This window comes from Camelus bactrianus, chromosome 11 (assembly GCF_048773025.1).
Source record: "Camelus bactrianus isolate YW-2024 breed Bactrian camel chromosome 11, ASM4877302v1, whole genome shotgun sequence".
NCBI classification, from domain to species: Eukaryota; Metazoa; Chordata; class Mammalia; order Artiodactyla; family Camelidae; genus Camelus; species Camelus bactrianus.
In genome coordinates, this window is record NC_133549.1 from 44,755,392 (window position 1) to 44,776,213 (window position 20,822).

A 20,822-nucleotide genomic window follows, 5' to 3' on the forward strand; every position below is an offset into this window, starting at 1 on the left:
AAATAAATGTCAGTTGGTAGTGACTTGGTGTTTTGCTTTTAGAGAAGTTCCAGTTTGATCTGAAATCAAACCTGTGTTTTATAAAGCTATTAAGTCATCAAAATATTATAGTAACCACTGTCTTATTTAATTTGCTTTGAATCATTAGTATTGAAAAGATGACTATCAAAAATTAAATATGTGATGTGATGAAAAATAAAAATGATATGTGGTTATTAGGCTATTGTCTCTCAACCAAGAAGTCTCCCTTTCTATGCTCTGCGAGGTTGGGGCTGGGACTGTGTAAACCCCTTCTCTTATGTCAGCTGGCTCCATGTTAGACTCTGTCCGTAGTGGGCACTAGAGAGAGACTGCAAGACTGGAGAGAAGAGAAGGACCTGGTCCTTTTGATTTGCTTGCTGATACTGTCAGGGTCTTCTCAGTAATGGTTCTTTACTCTGGCATCTCCAATTTTTTTTAATCTTCCCCCACCCTACCCCACCTTTTTTTTCCCCCCAATTAGACATCGCTTCATCATACCCTTCACAGGTACCAACACTAGCCAGGAACATTTATCTCTCAGAGATCTGCATGGATTTTTCTATGAACTCCTACAGCACCAGCAGCAGCAGGCTGCAGCCTTTCCTCAGAGATCTGCATTCCAGCTCCGTGGGGACCACCTGCTTCAAACTTACAAATTTCAACAATTCTCGCTCTGCCTCTTTGTTCCTGCAGCCCTAGGGGTGGGACATGCTTCCTGCAGTTACTCTGAGTTATCTCAGTGTTTTCATTTCATTTTGTAGCCCTCTGATGCCTGTTAAACCAATCCCCGGTGTTAAATTCTCTTTGTTGAAATGCTTAGTGTGTTTTCCTTTTTCCTAACTGGACCCTGACTGATACATTGTCCAATGAAAGTGAGGGTGTAGGAGATGGAGACTCACCTACAATGCTGGAGGCATACTCATTCTATGGGGAAGTTTGACATGAGTGTGAAAAAGTCTTTAAGATGTCCAAATTCCTTGACCCAGGATTTCAATTTTTGTAGGAAAGAGTCACATGGATGCACTAAGATGTATGCACTACAACATGAATCACAGCTTTATCTGGGCAGGGAGGTTTTTAAAAATATGTATGTCCAATAATAGGGGGATGATATAGTATGACAGAACATTATGCAGACACTAAAAATCAGGTCATATGAGAATATTAAATTAACATGGGTAAGTGATCACAATATAATGATTGTAAAATCAGTTTACAAAATAGTACTCACTGGATGACAACAATTTTGGCAGAGAAAACTGGAAAGGTGTATAGCAAGCCCAAGCTTGTAATAGTGGGTGTCACTGGTTGTTGAGTTTAGGCAAGATTTCTATTTTTTTCTTTTCTACATTTTATAAATTTTCTACAGTGAACATGAACAATCTTTGTATCCACAAAAACAAATGACTTTAAAAGTATTACCTTGAGTTGACACCATGTGACCTTAGTGAGAAGCTGTGATTCCAAGACAGTAAGGTCGCTGGGAGTCAGCACAGGAATCCCACTTCAGTGGAGGCTTGCCTGGCAGGAAGATATGATTTTTACATAAAATATGTAAGTGTTTGTCCCTCCCTTCTGTGCTGTAATTATCAGAACACACGTTCCTGTGCTGAGGACTGGAAGGGGCCATGTAACTCTGCCGGCTCTGGATAACTTACTGAAGCTGAATCTGGGGAGGGAGCTGGTGGCTTCCAAGTCCTTCCTCCTGCCTCTGAGGGTCCTTTCCAACATGACCTGTGCGCAGATGACAGTTATGAGGGCTGAAGCCATCACCATGGCTTGGTGAAAGGGGGTGTGAAATCCTGCAGCCTCACCTTAAAACTGGTTAAAACGGGTCTGAGTACACTGACATCTCCTTGCTGTTTCAGCAATTAAATTAAATCATGCCCATGAAAATGCCTTGACTATCATAAAACACTAGACAGAGGTCAGTTTTTCCTATTACATCTCAGTGATGTTGCTGCTAATGGCAGGAATGAATTAATTTCTTCCTACTGAACCACCATTTTCTGGAGCTATTTGCACCAGATATTGAACACCGCCAGTCCAGTATTATTGGTCAATAACCCCCAAATCTCAGTGCTTTCACATGGCAAGTTTATTTTTCTCTCATGCTGTTTGTCGGTAGAGGGTTCGGTTCCACTCAAGACTTGGGCTGAGGGAGGCTTCGTGTTTTTGTGCCTGTACCACCCGCTCAGCCATCTTGGTCACTGTGGCAGGGAAGGGACACTGGGAGGGGGTTGTCTTGCATCCACAACTAAATACTTTGTCTCAAAAATGATCCACACATTAGCATTGGCCAGAGCTGGTCACACAGTCCCACCTGACTGCAGCAGGGCTTCAGGAGAGCAGGGGAGCACATGGGATTCGGGGGGAGTGCTCCAGTTCCTGCCATGCCTGGGATCAAGCTAAGTGCTGGCTGATGGCTGTGGAGGACTCCTAGTCTAGGGGATGTTACCGCATCCACACTAATCCTGGGGCAGAGATTCAGGAGTACCAGAGCCCTGCCCTTCCCAGAGGAGAAGCTCCAAGAGACCACCCTGTACAATGGTCAGGCCATCTGGGCCCTTGCTAGAATCCCAAGCTGTGACTGTGGTCCCGGAGACAAGAAGATCTGATCCCCCTGAAATAACTCCACACCAACTGTTCCTTCTTTCAAGCATCATAGAGAAGGGAAGGTCCTTTACAGTGTCCAAGGGCTATTCTCAGCTTGGGTCAGATGCCCTCCCTGCTCCCACAGTCTTCTGTGTCTCCTTGCCCAGAAGAGAACATGTTATCCTGGGTTGCAATGCTCTGATCCCTTGTGTGTACCTTCCACTGGACTGTAAATCCTACTGGGGCAGAAATCATGTAGGTTGTATTAACATCTAAATCCCCAGCACCTAACATAGCACCTTGTACAGCAGGCAACAGTAAATTTAGAATAAAGTAGAAATCAAATCTAACTTGGTGTTATTGTTAAGCTTTCATTCTCTTTGGATAACTATGATGTGAATCTTCTGCCATGTTCTCCCTTCTCTACCCTACAAGTTCCCACCTAAATGTCTCTTCAATGTGAGCAAGTAAAATGCAGTTGTAAAGGAGCCAGAATTCAACATCCAGACATTTATGAGCTGCGTGACCTTGGGTAAGTTATCAAACCTCTCTGTGCCTCAAACCACTCATCTGTGCAATGGGGGTTATAATGATTTCTATCTTGTAGGTGGTTGTAAGGACTAAATAATTACTTCAAAGAGTTCTGGCAGGCAGCAAGTGCTAAGAAGTGTTCATTGTCATTATAATAGTTCAGCCTTCTTGCCCCCTTCCCTCCCCTGTCCCCTCTGGTGTTCCCATACATTTGAGATGTATTTCTGTCAGAGTACATCCCACTGGCCTTTTGATTTCCCTAGACTCTTCCAAAAGTGGTGTCAGGTCCACAGAAGAACAGACCCAGGATCTCAGTGAGACTGGAAGAGTGTCCTGTAATGATTCCCAACAGAGGTTCTGGGTGACACCAGTCTCATGAAGTGTTCTCTGCAAAACCAAAATTTCTGTAGTGTATTAAGGGAAACCAGACAAACTTTATGTGTGTTAGAACATTAAAGACTTTGGGAAGCCTTGCAGTAAAGAAACCTGGTTAACTTTGTTGGCCCAGTGTATTCCCAACTTGCTTGTATTGTTTGTTTGTTTTCTAGAACACTTAGCGCACCTTGTTGAACACCATGAGTGATGACAGTTATGTACGCACTTAGCCTGGGGCTTGGCATGACAGCAGCCTGGTAACCACCTGCCACTCAGCAGGTGTGTGATCTTGGGCAAGTCACTTCACTTGTGGGATTCTCAGCTTCCGATTTATAAAACAGCAGTGACGGTGCCAACTTCATTGCATTGTAAGTGATGAATAAGACACCATGAACATAGCCACCTGGCTCAGGGTGGCTGAGGCTCGGTCCCTATCCTGCCCTCCCCTGGGTCTGCCATTCCCGGGTGCTGGAGACACGGCCCGTGGTCCTGGCTCAGGTGGGTGATGACAGCACACCTGGCCGCTGGCTGCCACACTCGGGCTTCTATGCAGTTGCTGCTTTTCTTCGTTTAATATTGATTGATTTTTCCACTTGGGGGAATACTTGTTATCCAAGTGATCAATCTTAGAGACCCTTACTGAGTGTGAGTGTCTGGGGCAAGAAAGAAAGGAGAGGGCTGCAGGTAGAGAAGAGAAGAGAAGTGGGCTTCCTGTCACCAATCATTATTTTTCTCCCCAGAAGTCCTGTTGTTCTTCCGTTTATGTGCATTAGAAAAAAGTCAGTTTGAGAGAGAAAACTTCTGCTTCCGGCAGTTTTATTTTCTTTAATATCAAAAGTCTTGTATCATCTACTCATTTCAAGCTGTAGCTCTGGGAACTCTGCCATCTTCAAATGTGCAGGCAGGGTTTTGTTTTGGTTTGGTTTCTTACCAGCTTCCTCTGCTGCCTGAACAGCTGTGTTTGGTTCTTGGCAGCAAGTGTTTTCTGGAGCTTAGAACTGCCTCCTTGGGAAAACTTGTAGAGTTTCTTGAATGACAAAAATCTTGGAAAATTTGCTTCTTGCCACTGAGAAGCAATCCATAGCTTTGTATCCTTGATGCCAATAAATGCAAGAAAATTAAATATTTTAGTTATAACTTGAGGTTTCACCTTCATCTACCAGGTGAGAAATGATGACAAGAGCAAGGGAATTGAGGGAACACAGCAGCTTACTTGTAACGTCTAGTCTTCCTTCAAAAATATTTATTCAAGTCCAGCTGTGCACAAAGCGGTGGGTCAAGGTGTCAGCGTCGAGCATGGAGGTGAGAAAGCACAGCTGTTTGCCTCGAGGGAGAGCCTGAATAGGAGAGCTGGGATTTTCCTGGCAAAGCCGGGGGAGCTGTTGAAGGTGTTCGAGCAAAGGCAGAATGTGATGAAAGGGAACCTCAGGAAAACCAGCCAGGCGGTAATGCGTGGAGCAAATCGGACAGGGAGAGAGAAGGGAAGGGACTGGGAGGCGGCTGGAACACGCCAGGCGGGAGGCAACCACAGACTGGGCCGGGACAGCCGGGGAGAATCTGCCCAGAGCCTGAAGTGCGTGGCAGGCCCTGGTGACCGTGCTGTTGGCCGCGGGTGGGTGGCCCGGGGCCAGCAATGGTTGCTGGGCACCCGGGGAAGCCCTCCAGTGCTGCCCGCACCCGGGGTTTCCCAATCCTTATCTCCAGCCCAGCCCGCTCCCTCCAATGCCTGGTGCATTTAGGTTCCTCTTACGGGTCTTACTCAAAATGCCTAAAACAGAACTCCTCATCCTCACACCCCAAACTGCTCCTCCACCTCTCTCCCCAGATCCTTCTCACTCTCTCCTTCTCACTTGGTGGTGTTTCCGAGGTAACCAGTAACATCACTATCCCCTCTGGATTGCAAACCAGAAAGAAGCACAGGAGTCTGCCAGGAAGCCGGGAGCATGTGAACGTTTAACAGTCAGCTCTCAGAGTCCCAGAACATTTAACCTTTGGTTCTTGTCGGCTGGCACTAGCTGGCTCCAATACATCACTGTGATCTAAGTCACTAGATCAGCTTCATTTCTAGTGAACTGGGGGAATCTGGCCTGATTTTTTGCTCCTACCTTCAGGAAACCTATAATTTATTTAACTGAGAAGTTGCTGACAGAATCGTACTACGATGGTGGAACAGAAATGGTGGTCATCTGTAAAGAGGTCAGGCTCAGTGAAGTCCCTGAACATTTGTCCTCACTCTCACTCTTCGGAGCATGCTGGAGGATATTTAACTTGCCCCTCTTACAGTCTCCTGCTGGAGGAATTCCAAGGAGAGAGGGGAAGGAAGAGGCAGGAATGACGCTCACAGAGGACAGGGCCTGTCCAGGGCCAGGAGGGAAGCACCAGCTCTCTGAGAGCGCTGACAGCCTGAGCTGACATTAGAAAGCCACACAGAGCTTCTGAGCAGAACAGTGTCAGGAGCCAGTCAGCCCAGCAGAGACATGTACAATAGTCTAGGAAGTGGGGACAGCTGGGAGATGTGGAGACCAAAGGAGAGAGCTGGCAGAAGCCCAAACTGGGGTTACTCGTTCATTTATTTGCTTATCATTCATTTGCAAGTATTTTACTGTGTGGCTTCTATGTTACAGGCGCTATTCTACACAACAAGAATATGGAGTGAATAAAGCAGACTATCCCAGCTCTCATGGAATTTACATTCTATGAGAGGGAAACAAATAATAAATATAACTAACAGATAAGCTTGAGCAGGCCAGATGGTCATAAGTGCTGTGGAAGAATAAAGGGGACACGGCAGGGTTGACAGGCAATTTTAACTCAGATCATCAGAAGGCTTAACTGAGGAGGTGACATTTGAGCAAAGAGCTGAAAGAAGCTAATGACAGTAGGAATGGAGACGAGGGGTAAATGTGACAGGCCAAGGAGGCAAATCCTAAAGAAACAACCTTAAAAAGACAATCTAACAATCAATTAGACAGTGATTTGGAAAACAATAGCAACCTAACCAAAATTGTACAATGCATAGAATTAAACCAAATTTGGAATGTGTTGACCTTTTTGGTTTGAAAAGAATCAGTTGAATTTTTCAGTTATTCTTTACTGGATTTTATGGGGCAAATATTACGCTACAGTAGAACTTGTAACTCTAGGCATCTGAGAAGGTCTTACATCAGAGTGAAATGAATAGCAACCCCAGGCTGATGATACTGATATCTTTCAAATTCCCCGACTGCTCCTTGTCCCTTAGAAATGGGCCATTCCCTGCCTCCTGCTGTCAACATGCATGTACCACCAAGGTCACCGCTACCCCTGCAGTGGGTGCTGTGGTGTGCTGCTGCCTAGAGCCCCCCTTCAGGGCCGAGGCACCCATTTCCTCTGCTGCTGGGAGTGTTGCCAGCTGATGGCTCAATGCCAAAGGGAGCCACCTGGCCTGAGGTCAGGACCCTCTCTGGGGACAGCTGCATCCAACTTCTGGTGGGGGAGGGTTGTGAAGGCGAGACCATCTTGTTTCAAGGGGTGACAATTCTGAAGGAGCCCCCCGCCCAGTTCCAGAGCACCCTGTGGGATTGGCTGAGTCCTATGTTGTGACTGCACGGTGGACAACTGTGCCCCCTACCCTGTACCTAGTCCCCTTCCTTCACCCCCACACAGAGCTGATCCTAAGGGCAACCCCAGTAGACTTCCCGCACATGAATTCCCATTTCATGGCCAGCTTCCTGGGAGTTTGCCCTGAGAACATGTCTCTGACACTTATCCTGATCCTAACTACCCTTCTTCATGTAGACACCTAGGTCATAGCCTCCTTGAGGGCAAGGAGACGGTCCCTGACTTCTTTGTGTACTCTACAGGGCCCATGCACATAAGTGACAGTCCCTAATTACAGGTTTAAGAGCCCATTTCTGCTTTCATCCAGGAGACCAATGAGAATTGTGTGGATGACGCACCCCTGGAACACAGAAGACAGCTCAGGCCCACAGATGTTTGTGCCAAACCATTTCTCTAAAGCTGGCTTTGCTGGCGATGCAACCAAAACCCACTCTTATTCCCTGCCAGGAAGTGAAAGTCTTTTATCACCACCTGGGAGGAAAAGGGGGTTCAACCGCTCAGGCCCAGTAGAAACAACCTCACAATGGTGAATATGGTATGAACCTCAATTCTTGATGCAACAACTTTGAGAAATTTATTTTGAATGTGTGCTTCTCAAAGAGAATAATGTAGAGGGTGAGGAGCAGAGACTCACTTTCAACATCACATTTCAAAATCTTTTTTCAGAAAGGTTTGTGAACAATCGTTCACTTTCAAAAAATAGCAAAAAATTCATATGCAATGTTTTAAAACTGTGGAGACAACAGTTAAGCTTGTAGTTAGGTGCTAAATGGTGTGATTAAATTTAACCAAAATGTTTTAACTTGTATAAACTCTATGCTACGCTGGTGTAAGAGAGCCTGGCTCCTTTCAAAAGTTTTCTGAGGTAAGCAGGTTACTTGGTCTCAGAGAAAATAAACCTATGTTCTACTGGTAAGTCTGAGCTTTATTAGAAAAGGCAGGAGAGGGTCCAGAAGAAAGAACTTTGGCTGAAGGAAGAGGTTATCTTCAGACAGCTTAAGAGGAGGAGAGTTCCAGGAAAATGCAAGAAGAGGCTGGCAGCTCTGAGAGGAAAACTCAGTGAATTCTAGGGGCATGGTGGATGTCTTAGTCAGCACAGGCTGCTATAACAAAAATACCGTAGACTGGGTGGCTTAAACGACAGAAATTTCTCTTTCACAGTTCTGGAGGCTGGGAAGTCCAAGATAAAGGTGCTGACCGATGCAGTTCCCGGTGAAGGCCCTCTTCCTGGTATGCAGATGGCCACCTTGTCACATCTTCACGTGGCAGAGAGAGAAAGAGCGTGTTTTGTGTCTCTTCTTATAAGGACTCTAATTCCACTTATGAGGGTTCCACCTTCATTAGCCCATGACCTAATGGGCTCCCAAAAGCCTTACCTCCAAATACCATCACAATGGAGATTAGGGCTTCAACCTGTGAATTTTGGGGCAACACAAACATTTCAGCCCATCACAGTGGGTAAAAAACAAAAGCGAAACCAAAATGCATCGTTTGTTACATGCATGCATTGTTACATACTTATTTTTTCTCTACTTAGGACTTTGGTTATGACCCTGGCTACACGATAGAACTACCTGAGCTTCTAAAATCTCAAGAACCAGGCTCCATCCCAGACTAACGGAATCTGAATCTCGGGGTGTGGTGGGGGGAACTTTGGGCATCCTTGTTTTTAACAAGCTCCACCGTCACCCGCCTGTGCTGCCAAGGTTGAGAAACTGCTGGCTTAGAATTTCGTGTGTGTGGCCACCATTGCTAACTCTATTTTGTCCTCCTTTATAAGTAGCTAAAAAGATAGAGAGACGTAGACTCCTTCCCTACTCCTTTTTGGCATTTAGATTTGCTTAGTGAAATCATTACTTTCTTAATTGGTGGAACATTTTCCTCACTATTCTGGACAAGTCAAATTTGCACCAACCAGCACTTGCCCAAGGGCATCGCGAAGCAGGACGTCAGCAGAAGGCACTGCCCCGCTTTGAGAACTAGCTGCACTTCGTCACCACCCCATGAGACGATGTCCCAGATGCCACAAAGACCCACGGTCACATGCTTCTGCTATATGCCCAGGCACCATCTTGGGGGGGTGTTACATTTCTGTGAGCTTTCCAAGGAGAAACTGAGTTACCTGACTGGGACAGTTTAAATTCTTGGATTGAACCAAAATGGCCAGATGGGACTAAATTTTAGTTCTTTATCCACATTTCAGCAAGAAAAAAGAAAATCAGCTCTTCTATAGACAAAATAACAAAGCTCACATTTTCTCTGTACACATAAGGTAAGGTAAGTGATCTTGAACCCTGACACATGAGCTTATGAATCCATCCACTTGTGCCTGTGTATATATACATACATCCACACACTGTAGACCAAGAACTTAGAAGCACAGGCCAGCGGGGGCAGCACCTGGCACGGTCTGGGATTCTGGTGGCAGATAAGGAATACCAGCTTCTTGGAGGCAAATCCTGACATGCACGTATGGGAAATGCTGCAAAATGAAACCCATCAGCAATGCCATTGACAAGCCAGTTTGCCTAGGAACTGCTGTCATCACTCCGTGAGCTGGCCAGAGTCTGCTGCCCCACGCATAGCAGTTCTAGTTGTCACCATTTGGTGTCACTATTTTCTATCTTAAAACGTCTCTGGGTTGTAAAGCAAAATTCCTGTTGCAGAAAGTCTGGAGCATTTGATTGTGAGTAAATTACCTTATTTAAAAATTTTAAAATAGTCTTCCAGCAGTTTCTCAATCTGGGCAGCACACGTTAACTGCGAAGCCGGTGAAAAAACACACGGATGCCCAGCGCCACTGCCACCCTCTGAGATTCAGTTTCCACTAGTCTGGGATGGAGCCTGGTTCCTGATATTTTAAAATCTCAGGTAGTTAGTTCTATTGTGCAGCCTGGGCTGTGAACCAAAGTTCTAAGTAAATAACAAATATTTATGTAACTATGTACGCATGGGCCACACAAACAATGGTTTTTTTGGTTTTGCTTTCGTTTTTTACCCATTGTTACAGGCTCAATGTTTGTCTGTCTCCGAATTTCACTCCTTCATTTTCTGCTTTGTCATTTTTTTTTCCTTTTGTGCAGAAAAAGAGCAGCATCCTCTTTATCTACAAAGGACACCATAGGATTACACCACTCATTTATTAGACCAACATATGTTGAAGAGCAGCAATATGTAACATGGGTCCCTCCTCTTACAGAGCTTTTGGGGTTCCAGCATAAACTGGGCAGAGGCAGCCACTGGAGGCAGCAGTTCTATAAGGAAAGAGTCCAGCTCTGGATTTGAGTCTGGCTTTGCCATTTAGCAGCTGTGTGGCCTTGAGCAAGAAACTTAACCTCTCTGAGCCTAGTCTCCTCATATATAAAACATGTATAATAAACATCCAGTTTGTCATGAAAATTAAAGGTTTTACTTGCACTCACGAGTACTTATTGAATGTCTGTTTAAAATATAGGTAGAGGCTGCTCTGGTCTCATGGTCCTCCAGCTCTGGTGCTGTGCAATAGCCTGGGATTTGGAGCCCAGTCTAAACTCCATCATTTACATTTGATGACAGGTAAGTAACTGAAATACTCCAAATGTGCATTTAGATTATTATAGATATTGCATCTGGAAATTGTTCTCCATTGAGGATGTACTAATTTATACTTGTATTTAACACCATTTCCTCACACTCTTAACACACAATGCATTATCAGATATTATTCGGGATCTTTGTCAATCTGACATATGACAAAAGGTTATCTCAGTAGAGTCTGCATTTGCATTTCCTTTAACATAAGTGAGTTTATGAATCTTTTGCATCTATTTAAGGGCTATGTCTTTTCTATAAACCACCTATTTATATCTTTTGTCTATTTCTATTGGGTGTATTGGATTTTTCTTACTGTCTTGTGGGATTCATTTCCATATTACAAAATTAGCCCTTTTCCTGCATGTAAGTTGCAAACACTTGCCCTAGTTTGTCCTCTGACTTTTGATTTGGTTAATGGTGGTATTTTTCAAACATACAGATTTTTTTTAATGTAGTCAATATCTCAATCTTATCTTTTATGACTTCTGTGTGTTTTTTTGGTTGTTGTTTTTTGTTTGTTTGTTTTTTACTTTTTATTGCTTTATAATAATTTTACAATGTTGTGTCAAATTCCAGTGTAGAGCACAATTTTTCAGTTATAGATGAACATATATATATTCATTGTCACATTTTTTTCTCTGTGAGCTACCATAAGAGTTTGTATATATTTCCCTGTGCTACACAGTATAATCTTGTTTATCTATTCTACATTTTGAAATCCTGGTCTATCCCTTCCCACCCCCAGCCCCCTTGGCAACCACAAGTTTGTATTCCATGTCTATGAGTCTGTTTCTGTTTTGTATTTATGCTTTGTTTGTTTGTTTGTTTGTTTTAGATTCCACATATGAGCGATCTCATATGGTATTTTTCTTTCTCTTTCTGGCTTACTTCATTTAGAATGACATTCTTCAGGAGCATCCATGTTGCTGCAAATGGCGTTATGTTATTGGTTTTTATGGCTGAATAGTATTCCATTGTATAAATATACAACATCTTCTTTATCCAATCATCTGTTGGTGGACATTTAGGCTGTTTCCATGTCTTGGCTATTGTAAATAGTGCTGCTATGAACATTGGGGTGCAGGTGTCATTTTGGAGTAGGGTTCCTTCTGGATATAAGCCCAGGAGTGGGATTCCTGGGTCATATGGTAATGACTTCTGTGTTTTTTCTCATACTTAGCCCTTTCCCACTCTGAGGCTCTAAAACAGTAAAAAAAAAAAAAAAATCCCATGTTCTCTTTTAGGGTTTTTTTATGGTTTTATTTTCATGTTTAAATCTTTAATCTGCTTGGAATTTATTTTTGTGTACAAAGTGAGGTATTGGATCCAAGTTTCTTTTCCTCCAAGAGGCTTTTGAGTTGTCCCAGATCTTTTTATTAAAAAATCCATATTTTCTCCACTGATTTGAAACCTACTTAGGTTTTGAAAGAAGGTCAGTGACTTCTAAATTTGACAGCAGGAGGATGTCCAAGCTGCAGAACTTTAGACGAGGCTCTTAGCTCTTACCGAATTGTGTCTCTTGTCATTTGGAAAAAGAAGAAATAAATGTGCATTGATCTGAAAATTTAGTTCAACAAATAGCTGTGTGGGAGAGTGGAAAGAACATGGGCTCAGAAAAACCTGACTTCACTTCTCCTGTTGCATAATTGTGGGCAAGTCACTTAACTGCTCTGTGCCTCAGCTTTATCCTCTGTAAAATGGACCTAATAATAGATGCTAAACATAGCACCTGTATCATACGATATTGTGACGTTCAAGTGCGTTAATATATGCAAAAGAGCTTTATAAATTATAAAGGGCCATAGGCATATTCGTTGTTTGAATTTTTACAAGTACAGTGTTGGTACAGCATTACCTGTTGACTTAGGCAACAAAACTCTAGATTTTTGAATTTATCAACTTCCTTGAAATCCTTCCATTTTTTTGGAGATGGTTAACTTTTTTCTCCTTGCTGGTGAGCATTTTGGGTTTGCTGACTTTTGTTTTGACAGTATCTGAGCCAGAGGAGGTAGTAAGAGGAAGAGAAGGGAAGACTAAGAAGTTATAATCACCCATTTGGTTTTGAGGGAGAAAGAGGTGAATCTGCATGGAGGAAAGAGAGATTTGATGGAGGGACAGAAAACAGGGAGACTCAGAGGGAGAGTGAAAGAGCTTACCTGCAATCTTATAAGTTTAATTATTTCCTAGAAAATGTTAAAATTTTCTGTTTCATAATTTAATTTACAAGAAGGCAGTACAAAATAGAAGCTAAGCGTCTGGTAGTGCAGTGGTCGAATCTAAGTCCCTCCTCTTTTCAGCAGGCCCAGTTTCCTCATCTTTGAAGCAGCGATACTTATATATACATTCCTCATGGTCATGTGAGACTCAATCAGGGATGGCAGTGGGCAGTTGAAGAAAAGCGTAAATCTCATAATGGTGGACTTTTTGAAATGCAGCAGAATCTGTCTGCAACCAATCCTGCTGGAAGCAGGTGCAACTGGAGTCCAGGCAATCACACCTCCCCATCCCGCAGACAAATGTCCCTCCCTGCTTTGAAACCAGCAGAAATCTGGGCAGAGAAAGGTGCTACCAATATCCCAACAAGTTTGCAAGAAAAGGCAAGAGACAATGACTCCATCATCACAAGCGGAAGGCAGAGTGTTAAGGAGAACAAGGGGAGGGGCCACTGGATGGGGATTTAAAAGGGAGGCATCCATGAGACCAACAGAGGAAGGACCAGGAGAGAATGAAATCACCATTCAGGTTGCAGCTATGGGACACTTAATGAAGAAAATGTGACTGTGATTTAATTTGTTGGAACCAGAGAAATCTATTCTTCAGCTGTAAACTTGGCTTCATCAGGCGTTCTGTCAATCTGTGATGTGGTTGCTGAGTGTGACCATGGTTCCCAACATGCACAGCCCCTCCATAAACACAGTTACAAATGCTTCTACCCCCAGGGGAAAGGCGACTTCAAAATTCCTTCCGTGTTTAACACATTTTGAGCATATTAAGTTCTGAAAAATTTGAAAACAGGTCACCCAAACAGCCCACTCATCAGTTGGTCCAGATGTTATAACGGATTACAGTATTTTCTCTTTGTCAGTTATTGTAAATAAGTGGATTCTCAGGAAGTATACTGGAAACCACTAAAGGACGTTGGCACTTTTTTATAAGGTCACATTATTACATTTTCAATGTACATTTTCTGGTTAATTCTGTACCAGCCTAGAGAAATGTGCATTTGTCTGTGTGTGTGTGTGTGCTCTCAGTAACAAAAGCCCCCAGTGGGCCAGTTCCACAGGGATAGGGTCCCAACAATCAGAGAAGCCCTACAACTGGTTTAGTGCTCTGCTCTCACCCCGTCTTGAATGCTTAATTTCTGAACAAGGGGCCTCACATTTTCGTTTTGCACCGGATCTCAGAAAACATGTAGCCAGTCCTGCTCACTACGAAATATTAGACTTTGTTCAAAACAGCAAACAAGCTTTAAAAAAATGTTTGATTTGCTAGTTATCAGTATTTTTGTAAACACCTGCTGTTTAAGTATATATAAAAGTACATGCTAATGCTCCCCAGGAAAAACGCTTCCTCATGCCAATGTATGTACAAATGATAAGAATCTTAGTAAATGGCAATAAATAAAAGGTTTTGAAAGGAAAAAAAAAACTAGTTGAATTAATTTCTTTGGTTCAGGAGGATTAATTCTAACCACGTCATCTCCTCTAGCTGGAGGAAGTGGGAGAGAAATAAAGAGACTGAATAAAGAAGATCAATCAAGGGTGAAGAAAAGAAACAGAGAGGAATCGGGGGTGGGAGAGTGAAATGAATCAAGAATGAAGCCCACTAGTCAACTTTCCATGGAAAAAAAGCAACTCACATGTTCACCCTTTCTGACGTGTGCATTATCTGATGATATTCCGACTTACCAGGGAGACAGACTGTGTGCTCTCTCGACTGTGTGGTTTTTAAATGTTTCTGTGTCTGGCTTGCTTCAAAGCCGACTAGAAACCTCATCTTGGTGATCTCTTTGGGTGACTGGACGCAAAGTCAAACCAAGCTGTTCAGGTGGCTTTGATCTCTTAACTCTCCCAGTGCTTGGAGGTGCTTTATTGTTAGCCTCAACCTGAATTAGTAAAGTTTAAAAATAAGTTAACCTCTTTTCTTATACTGTGCAAATGTATACTTCTACCCCCTGAATTTTCCGCATTGCTATTTTAGTTTTTCAGCCCCAGCCGTTTCTTTCACCAAGTTTTTAAAAAATGGATCTGTGTTTGCCAAAGAAATGATTCTGTTGCTTTAAGAAGGAAAAAAAAAGTTACACTTGGTCAGTCTGAAAAGGTAACACCTGGCACCCATATTTAGAAATTTTTAAACACACACACACACACACACACACGCACACACGCCTTTAGCACTGAAGTGTGCAAAACATTACAGGAAGCTCATCACTTAAAAGCAGTTGAGTTCAATAATTTATTTGTAAGTTCATTGTTTGGAACTTGAAAGCACTTTTCCCCACAGAAGCAAAGCTATAAATGGTGCTTTGGTCCCCAGGCTCAAAAGTCTGTTGCAGAAACGTCTGCTCTGGAGATGAAAATAGAAAACGACTCCCTGGCAATACAGTAACTGAGCCAAAGAGAAAAACTAACAAAGTTGAGAACTTGTTTGCTTTGAGTGCTTATGCTTGAAGAGGACTGACTGCATCTGAGGAGGTAGCAGAAGCAGCTGGGGATTCCAAGGTGCCCGTAGGTCATTTCTATGGCCCAGGCTCTTTGCATGTTCAGTTTAAAGCCTCAGTGTTCTTTGCCCCCATGCAAGGGTGCACCCCACCGTGCTTTGGTGCAACTCCTATGGTCGGTTTCTACTTTTGGCTCAGGATAGAAAGGAGAGCAAGAAAGGAAGAGAAATTTTCCTGAGGTATCTAGGCTATTGGATAAAAGTAAGAACGGGTAAGTGAAGCTGGCTGACCTAGTGGTACCACAGCTCACACTGTTCCTGGGGATAGAAAGTCCCATTTGTGCTCCTCCTGCCACACAGGGAACTTCCTACTTGTACGGAAAGCTCCAGCTCACAAGTCCTCTTCTCTGGGGAGCTGCTCCCATTTTCCTAACTTCCCCACTAGTTCTCAGCACACTTCATATTGCTTTGTAATTATCTGTTTGTATGTCTCCTTCACAGTAAGAAATAATTAAATTAATTTTTAAAATATCTCAGGAACCCACACAACACAAGAATGTATGTTTCACTTGTCTCAGTTGGAAGCAAGCTATGAGCAGGAAAAAACAGGACTGGCTGGAAAACAGTGGGGACACCATTCCAGCAAAGGGGAAGATCGGGGACTGTGGGGAAGAGGTCTCAGATCAGAGCCTCTCCATCTCTCCCCACTTACCAGGAGCCTCGATGGTCCAGAACCACTTGCCTCTTGTCCAAGATGAATGGAAGAAGGAGACTCTGAGTTGGGTTAGGGTAGACGGAGACTACATGGAAGGCACTGCTTTATAAGTTAAGGTTATTTTGAGATTTCTGCAGTAGCTAATCCCTTCTTCCAGTGAAAGCCCCTGATTTTCATGGGGGGATCACCCCACATACTTGGGCATGCGGCAGCCTCTGACCCAGCTCCAGGGTGGAGGACAGGGCATCACTTTACTGCTGGCCTTGGTATTTGGTTCAGGGATGGAGATGTGATCAAAATATCCAATCGGTGTACATCTCACTACTTTTGAGGATGCTTTCACCATCTTGTTGTAGTTCACCCTGAGGAGCTGTGAGGCTGAAACAAAGTAGCGGTGTATTGGTGAATGTTTAGTAACTGGCTATCAAACCCCCACGCCGCCCAAACCAGCCCTGATTTGTAGTATTTGTCAATTCCTGTGCTAGAAACCTTTCCAACCGTGGCTGATTTTGACCTCCAACCTAATGTTGCTGAACACTGGGTTGGGAAGAGGTGTGTAATGTGTGGTAGCACCACCGTCACAGAGTCTTTCCACCACAGAGAGAGAGCCAGTGTGAGCCAGAGCCAGCAACCCACTGAGCCAGAGCCACCGGGCCACTAAGACATTAACCAAGAGGCCCAGAGAGTGAAAAACAGTCCTAACTGTAGTGTTTACTATGTAACTCTGTAGCCTGTTCAGCCCAGGACAGTTGGTAAATCAATCATTTCCATTCTTGCTTAAGCCAACCTGAGTTGGGTTTTCTTGCATTTGGAAGAGTCTTAAGTGAAACACAAATATTTTAAATATATACTCGACGTTTATAAGTCAAGTGAGACTAACTTAGGATACGCAGTGGGTTGAATGGCAGCCTTCGAAAAGATGTGCGTGTCTTCACCCTAGCCCTTGGAACTGAGAATCGTTTCCAAAAAAAAAAAAGTCTTTCTTTGCAGATAAAATTAAGTTAAGGATCTTGAGATGAGATCAAATTTGATTGATTGGGTGGGCCCTAAATCTAAGGGTAAATGTTCTTACAAGAGACAAGCTGGAGAAGCACAGAATGGAGAGAGAAGGCCACATGTAGACAGAGGAAGAGATCTGAGTTATGCAACCACCCGCCAAAGACTGCCTGGAGCCACAAGGAGCTGGAAGAGACGAAGAAGGGTATTTCTCTAGCGACTTTGGGAGGCATGTGACCCTGCAGACACCTTGATGCATAAAATGTATATATAAACATACATACATTGTTAATATTATTTTGAACAGACTGTTGTCTATTAAACCAATTAAGAATAAGGAAAATAAGAGGTTTTATTTTACCTTTACCTATTCCCTCTTCAATGCTCTTCCTTAATCTATGTAGATCCCAGTTTCTGACCTATATTATTTTCCTTCCCTCTAAAGAATTAATTTTAACATTTTTTGCAAGGCAAGTCTAATGGCAACAATTTCCCCTCAATTTTTGCTTGTCTGATAAAGTTCTTATTTCTCCCTCACTTCTGAAGGGTAATTTGACAGGGTACAAAATTCTAGTTGGTGATATTTTTCTCTCAATGTTTAAAATATTTCATTCCACTCTCTTCTTGTTTGCATGGTTTCTGAGAAGTCACATGTGATTATTATCTTTGTTTCTGTATAGGAAAAGTTTTTTTTTTTCCTTTAAATTCTTTCAGGATTTTTTTCTTTATCTTTCATGTTCTGCAGTTTGAAAATGATCTGCCTAGGTGTAGTTTATTGGCATTTATTCTGCTTGGGGTTCTTTGAACTTCCTGGAGGTATGGCTTGGTGTTTGACATTAATTTGGGAGAAATTCTCCACCATTATTGTTTCAAATAATCCGTTTCTTTCTGTCTTTCTTCTTCTAGTATTCCCACTCTGTGTATGTTATACCATTTTAGTCATCCCACAGTCCTTGGGTACTCTGTTCTGTTGGGTTGTTTTTGTTTTCCATTCTCTGTTCTCTTTGCTTTTCAGTTTTTAAGGATTGTATTGAAATCTACTCTAGTTTTGAGATTCTTTATTCAGTCACATCCAGTCTATGAATAAGGCCATCAAAAGCATTCTCTGTTTTTGTTACACTGGGTTTTTTTTTTTCAATCTCTTACATTTCTTTTTGATTCTTCCTTAGGATTTCTATCTCTGTTTACATTGCCTACCTGATCTTGCATGCTGGTTCCTTTATCCATTTGAACCCTTAGCATATTAATCATAGATGTTTTAAATTTCTGGTCTGATAATTCCAACATCTCTGCCATGTCTGGTTCTGATGCTTGCTATGTCTCTTCAAATTGTGCTTCTTTGCCTTTTGGTACGCCTTGTAATTTTTTTTTTTTTTTTTTTGGATAGCTAGACATGATGTATGAGGTAAGAGGAGCTGCCTTTACTAATGTGGTAGTGAGGCATGGGGGAGGAGAGCATTCTGTAGTCCTATGGTCAGGTCTCAGTCTTTTAGGGAGCCTATGCCTCTGGACCATGAACTTCACAAATGTTTCTTTTTTATTCTCCCCCTCCTTGGGTAGGATTGTGTGGCTAGGGTGGCTGGAATTGGGTATTTCCCTTTCTCAGGTCAGTTAGGTTCCGATAATACCCCAGCAGATTAGGCAGTGGTTAACTAGTTTCCACTGGGGTCAGGGCTTATTAACAACGGAGTGCTCTGACTTATTTCAAAATGTTTTCTTTTCTCCTCCCCTACCGGAAGTCCAGGGGGATTTTTCTCTGATATTTACTGTGGGAACCTGGTTAAGTTCCTAGAGGTAAATCTGACAATATTGTTGGGATCCTCTTATGACTGGGTCCTCCCGGAGTTTTTAACTCCACTGAGAGTCAGTGTCCCCACTGAGCCTCCAGCAATTCATCAATCACAGTTCAGGTTGTTCTGCATCCTCTCTGGTTCCTGCAGTGGTTTTGCCAGCAAGTCTCGGCTCCAGTAAGCCACGGTGGCCTGTATTCACCTGTATGTCTCTCCGATCTTGGGGGTAGCAGTTTGCACTGTATCCTTCCCTTCTTACGGAGCAAAGAATTGTTGATTTTTTTCAGTCTGTTCACTTTTTCACTTGTTGGGACAAAGTCACAACTACCAAGCTCCTTACAGATGAAACCAGCAACTTTAATGATTTTTTAATATTGATTCAGTTCCTGAGTTTGAATAGTAGTTGCATATCACAACTAATTTTTACTTTATTTATCTGCAGATGTCTTTTAATAACTATCAGGTTTAATTCAGAAAGTATTTAATGTAGTCAAATAATATTCTATTTTTGTTCTTGCTACAGAGAAAGACCAAAGAAATAGAATATAGTCCTTTCACTGGAATGTTTATAATCTCATCAAGATAATAGGACATACACCTAGGAAAAACATTAAATAGTTGGCATGTGGCTAAAAATAAAAACTGTGGTCCACGTACCAAGAGCTGGAAGAGGTCAGAGTAGACACCCAGGTGGACCAGAAGAAGACAGGACAAGCTTCCAGGAGGAAGTTTTCCTTGAAGGTGAGTGGGATTTGGACAGGCCACAAGAAATTAGACAATGGTCAAGATTTGGGCAGTAAGTGGGAAATGGAAAGACTTTGCCAGGGAACCCCTGGGCAGGATTCTCCCTTGAGGAGGAGGGCATTGATGAGGAGGCCACTGCCCTTGATGGCTCCGTAGAGGGGCTTGAAGGTAAGAAACACTTGGAGTCTTGCCATTTTTTAAACTCTTTCATGGAAATTTCAAAGGTATAGAAAAGCTGAAAGAATGGTATAACGGTACAACTGTATACCCACCACCCAGCTTCAACCACTGCTTACATTTTTTTTTTGAACCATTTGAAAGTAAGCTGTACACATTGTCATACTTACAGCTTATATTGAAAAGCATTCACCTCCCAAAAATGTCCTAATAAGGATCTTTCTATATTACCACAATACTGTGGTCATTCTTAAGAATGTTAACCATTCCCTAATATCACCTAATCTCCAGACTACATTAAAACTTTGCCAGTGGTCTCCAAATGTCTTCTAGAGTTGGTTTCTTTCAACCAGTATCCTATTTGGGTTTATGCATTACATTTGGTTGTTATCACTCTTGAGTATGATTTAATTTTGAACACCACCTCCACTTACTTTCTTTTTCTTTTTGAAGACCAGGTAGTTGTCTTGTAGAATTCTTCACATCTGGATTTTTAAAAATTTTATTCATTCCTCTTAGTGCTGTCCAACTTGTTTCTCTACCACCTTTATTTCCTGTATATTTAGCAGACCCTCACATTCCAGTTTCTCTAGGGATGTCCTGCCTGTTTACACCTGTAGCCCTGGCATAATTGTTAAATGAGTCCCCTTTCACTCTCAAAAGTGCCCTAGATTGGATGATTATAATTATATGTTCATTCTCTGTAAACTGGAAGTTAGGTCTAAAATTGATTAGATTGAGATTAAATATTTGTGGCAAGAATACTTCTTGGTGAGGCGTACTTAGTTTTGCATCACATGAGGAAGAAATATGGATAATGCTGAGTCTGATGAGTTTGATCACTCAGGGTAATGATGACTAGATTTCATCTCTGCAAAGGCTGGCTTTTCCTTTTGAATTAGCCAGCAGCCCATGGGACAAGTCTTTCACGCCTTGGGAATATCCCTTTGCCCAAAATTTCATCTATGAGTTTTAACATTAACTGATAATCTTCACCTTAATCAATTATTTATCTGCAGTTACAAATGGCGATTTTCTTATTCAGT

General features: G+C 42.6%; 1 long non-coding RNA gene across 2 annotated transcripts; it reads left to right on the plus strand.

Moving 5' to 3' along the window:
* The first annotated feature begins 3,623 nt into the window (after positions 1–3,623).
* On the plus strand, positions 3,624–14,308 carry LOC141579256 (uncharacterized). 2 transcript variants are annotated; one of them, XR_012510414.1, is made up of 3 exons: positions 3,624–4,020; positions 10,577–10,677; positions 12,993–14,308. It is a non-coding gene; the product is annotated as an uncharacterized LOC141579256 (long non-coding RNA). The 2 variants fall into 2 exon arrangements; XR_012510413.1 differs by lacking the exon at positions 3,624–4,020 and adding an exon at positions 8,775–9,808.
* The last annotated feature ends 6,514 nt before the right edge of the window (positions 14,309–20,822 follow it).